The sequence below is a fragment of the Convolutriloba macropyga genome, unplaced genomic scaffold, assembly GCF_964194025.1.
Source record: "Convolutriloba macropyga unplaced genomic scaffold, txConMacr16.3 SCAFFOLD_6479, whole genome shotgun sequence".
Lineage (NCBI taxonomy): Eukaryota > Metazoa > Xenacoelomorpha > Acoela > Convolutidae > Convolutriloba > Convolutriloba macropyga.
Window position 1 is genome coordinate 6402 of NW_027452939.1, and position 5016 is coordinate 11417.

The 5016-nt window shown below is 41.0% G+C and overlaps 1 pseudogene; it reads left to right on the forward strand.

Moving 5' to 3' along the window:
- The first annotated feature begins 1719 nt into the window (after positions 1-1719).
- Positions 1720-1871, forward strand: LOC142357915 (5.8S ribosomal RNA; annotated as a pseudogene).
- Positions 1872-5016: the final 3145 nt, after the last annotated feature.

Here is a 5016-nt window from a genome sequence, read left to right on the forward strand (position 1 = left end):
CTATGATATGACTAGTATTATGTTGCTTCTAGTAGGCTAAGCGCAAGCCGAAACATCAACATGTGAAAGTCGTAGAATTTTGCAATCAAACTGTGGCTAGTACTGTGATGTTACTAGTAACCTGGTGTTCCGTCATATGGCCAAGAGAGCATTTGAAGGCGAAACTTCTGCATGGGAAAGCTGCATCATGATCAAAATTTTATATCGAGTATTATGTTGACGTTAGTAGGCCTTGGCCGAAAACGCAGCATGTGAAAGGTATAGATAAAAGTTATTGTTGCAGTCAGTACTGTGTAGTTACTAGTAGCTGGATTTAAGCTCAAAATGAGACACTGTTGGTGAAACTTCATCATGAGAATGTCACAAGCTGATCAAGCTCTATGATATGACTAGTATTATGTTGCTTCTAGTAGGCTAAGCGCAAGCCGAAACATCAACATGTGAAAGTCGTAGAATTTTGCGATCAAATTGTGGCTAGTACTGTGATGTTACTAGTAACCTTGTGTTACGTCATATGGCCAAGAGAGCATTTGAAGGCGAAACTTCTGCATGGGGAAGCTGCATCATGAACAAAAGTTTATATCGAGTATTATGTTGACATTAGTAGGCCCTGGCCGAAAGCGCAGCATGTGAAAGGTATAGATAAAAGTTATCGTTGCAGTCAGTACTGTGTAGTTACTAGTAGCTGGATTTAAGCTCGAAATGAGACACTGTTGGTGAAACTTCATCATGAGAACGTCACAAGCTGATCACGCTCCATGATATGACTAGTATTATGTTGCTTCTAGTAGGCTAAGCGCAAGCCGAAACATCAACATGTGAAAGTCGTAGAATTTTGCGATCAAATTGTGGCTAGTACTGTGATGTTACTAGTAACCTTGTGTTACGTCATATGGCCAAGAGAGCATTTGAAGGCGAAACTTCTGCATGGGGAAGCTGCATCATGAACAAAAGTTTATATCGAGTATTATGTTGACGTTAGTAGGCCCTGGCCGAAAGCGCAGCATGTGAAAGGTATAGATAAAAGTTAGCGTTGCAGTCAGTACTGTGTAGTTACTAGTAGCTGGATTTAAGCTCGAAATGAGACACTGTTGGTGAAACTTCATCATGAGAACGTCACAAGCTGATCACGCTCTATGATATGACTAGTATTATGTTGCTTCTAGTAGGCTAAGCGCAAGCCGAAACATCAACATGTGAAAGTCGTAGAATTTTGCAATCAAACTGTGGCTAGTACTGTGATGTTACTAGTAACCTTTTCTTACGTCATATGGCCAAGAGAGCATTTGAAGGCGAAACTTCTGCATGGGGAAGCTGCATCATGAACAAAAGTTTATATCGAGTATTATGTTGACGTTAGTAGGCCCTGGCCGAAAGCGCAGCATGTGAAAGGTATAGATAAAAGTTATCGTTGCAGTCAGTACTGTGTAGTTACTAGTAGCTGGATTTAAGCTCGAAGTGAGACACTGTTGGTGAAACTTCATCATGAGAACGTCACAAGCTGATCACGCTCTATGATATGACTAGTATTATGTTGCTTATAGTAGGCTAAGCGCAAGCCGAAACATCAACATGTGAAAGTCGTAGAATTTTGCGATCAAACTGTGGCTAGTACTTTGATGATGCTTGTAGCCAACCGAATTGGTTGAAAAGCCCAATAAGTAAGCTAACTTGGGAGAGCTTGTTGGAAACCAAATGCTACTAGATTGGTCCAAATACATCCTTCAACAGGGGATCACTTGGCTCGCTTTACGAAGAGGAGCACAGCTATATGTGTTAATTCGGTATGAATCGCAAGATTTGTTTACCGACCTCTCTAACGCAAAAGGCGGTCTCGGCTTCGGCTGTTGACTGCGTCCGATTCAGGGTTATATAACTCTCGATTGAACACATTGATGTTCTATTGTTGGTGCTTCCAATAAAATTGGAACACTTAAAGCAGAACCGATTCAAATAATAGCATTCTGATCAATGATTGCATTCCTTGATCAAGAACTGCTGGAGTCATTGTGATGGCGAATTTTCTTCATAAGAAAATTGCAAAGAGACGGAACTTAATGAGACTAGTATTATGTTGTTTCTAGTAAGCGGAAGCTGAAACAGCAACATGTGAAAATCAAGTTTTGTTCAATGATCTCGAGGCGATAAGTACTATGAAGCAACTAGTAGCCTAAGCATGACTCAGATTTGAGACAGTCAAAAAGACTGGCGAAACTTCTTCACATGAAAGTTACATAGAGAACTACAAATGTATACAGCGAGTATTATGTTGTTTCTAGTAGGCGAAAGCTGAAACATCAACATGTGAAAGTTGTCTGCAAACTGTAGAACGATATGTGATTAGTACTGTGCTGTTACTAGTAGCCAGTCTGACTGTAGAAGCCAAGACAAAGGGAAACTAATGCATCTGAAAAGGACAAGTTATGGAAAGGTATGCACGATAAGTATTATGTTGTTTCTAGTAAGCGGCAGCTGAAACATCAACATGTGAACGTCGTTGTGTACAGTAACCTAGAACTATATAGTCCTTAGTAACGTGCATTTACTAGTACCTGTAATTGGTATTCAGACTCAGGCAGTTTGGAATAGTTTGGCAAAGATGCACCAGAGAAAACTGGGATTTGATACAGAAATTGTTGAATACAAGTATTATGCTGCTTCTAGTAGGTTGAATCCGAAACATCAGCATGTGAAAATTGAAAACATTTCTGGTTCGAATTGTCACAAGTATTTGGTGATCTGAGTAGCCAAACTCACTACAACGCCAATTGAAGGCAAAAATTCTCAACGGGAAAAGCTATTCTCATTGAATGAGCTAACAAGACGAGTATTATGTTGCTTCTAGTAGGCGAAAGCCAAAACATCAACATGTGAAAGTCTTGCTGAACAAATTTAATGTTGTTGAGCTCAGTACCGTGTGAATTAGTAGCCATAATTGGCGAGCGAAAATTGAACTGGCGAAACTTCGTCTTTGGAAAATTGCAGATGCCGAGCACTTATTTTGCAACGAGTATTATGTTGACTGTAGTAAGCGAAAGCCGAAACAGCAACATGTGAAAGCTGTTGAAATTTGTGGTCATTTTGCAATAAGTACAAGGAGTGTAACTAGTAGCCAGGTCAAAATTTGGGATAAGAATGAGCAAAAATTCTGCATGAGAACAGTTGAAATTATGAAACTAAATTACAAAGACTAGTATTATGTTGTTTCGAGTACGCGAAAGCGGAAACATCAACATGTGAACGTTTGTAACGAAGTTTCGTTAATTTTCAGCCTAGTACTGAGCAAGAACGAGTAGCCTCATCTCCAATCCCACGCAAAATGTAGTGAAATATGTGAGTGAACCTTATTCACGGTGAGGGTTTCCCGAGGTCTGTATTGCAGCGAGTATTATGTTGCTTCTAGTAAGCGAAAGCTGAAACAACAACATTTGAAAGTTGGAATTAATGACTGAATGGAAACTTCGACCTGTGTTTGATAGTAGTAGCGAACAAAACTGCTGAATCGGTTTCTGTCTCATATTGGTCAGTGAACCAATTAAGAGACAATCAACTACATAACCTGAATTGGGCGAGAGAACCCCCTTAACTTAAGCATATCAGTAAGGGGAGGAAAAGAAATCAACTGAGAATCCCTTAGTAATGGCGAATGAACAGGGAAAAGCTCATCGGGAAGAGAAATGGCAACATTTCTCGGTGTCCGGTATGGTTTGATGCTAGACTGGTGAATTTGTCCTGATGTCTACTGGAAAGTAGCATCAAAGAAGGTGAAAATCCTGTAAAGGTCATTTTCGATACCAGTCATAATGGCTCATTCCTATGAGTAGAGTTGTTTGAAAGTGCAACTCGAAGCTGGAGATATGTCTCTCCAAAAGCTAATTATAAAGCGAGACCGATAGTAAACAAGTACCGTGAGGGAAAGTTGAAAAGCACTCTGAAGAGAGAGTGAAAAGTACGTGAAACTGTTGAAGGGGAACTGGAGTGAGCGTTACCATACTCAATGCCTTGATATTATATTCTCGGCTACCGAGTAGTGTAGTTGTCGTCTTTTGGCAAATCTTGTTAATGAATCGAGCAGAAGTTTTCCTCGGAATTCTTCTTGTTGATTCTAAACAAAATGAGATAAATTGATCTTGATTGCCTGTCTGACCTCAACTTCCTATTCAATGCTCTCTACAGCCCGTCTTGAAACACGGACCAAGGAGTGTGAGTTGCTTGCAAGTGTTGTCGCTCATTGAAAGCGCACACGCGAAATGAAAGTGAACAGTGTAATTTTTATGAATTGCACTACTTTGTGTGGTGAGGGCGCCGATTCGGTGTCCCGCAACCACGGACGGTTTTGCTCTTATTGCATGACTGATCCAGAGCAAGTAGCACACGACCCGAAAGATGGTGATCTATGCTTGGGCAGGGCGAAGCCACGGGAAACCATGGTGGAAGCCCGAAGCGGTTCTGACGTGCAAATCGATCGTCTGACCTGAGCATAGGGGCGAAAGACTAATCGAACCATCTAGTAGCTGGTTTCCTCCGAAGTTTCCCTCAGGATAGCAAAAGCTTGAGCAAGATTGAAAAATCTTCGCAAAGCAATTTCATCGGTTAAAGCGAATGATTAGAGGAATGGGGGAAAATTTTTCCTTCACCTATTCTCAAACTATAAATCGGTGAGATGTCCTTGTGACTTAATTGCACTTGGACTATGAATGCAAGCTTTTTGTGGGCCGCTTTTGGGTAAGCAGAACCGGCGATGTGGGATGAACCAAAAGTTGGGTTAAGGCGCCTAACTACTTGCTCATGAGTCACCACAAAAGGTGTTGATTGATACTGACAGCAGGAACGGTGGTCATGGAAGTTGAAATCCGCTAAGGAGTGTGTAACAACTCACCTGCCGAATCAATCAGCCCTGAAAATGGATGGCACTAGAGCTCGTGGCCTATACCCAACCATGAATATCAATATCTAACGCAAGTTAGATTAGAGAAAAAGAGCCTCACCAGCTCAAAAATGATATTCATGTGTAGG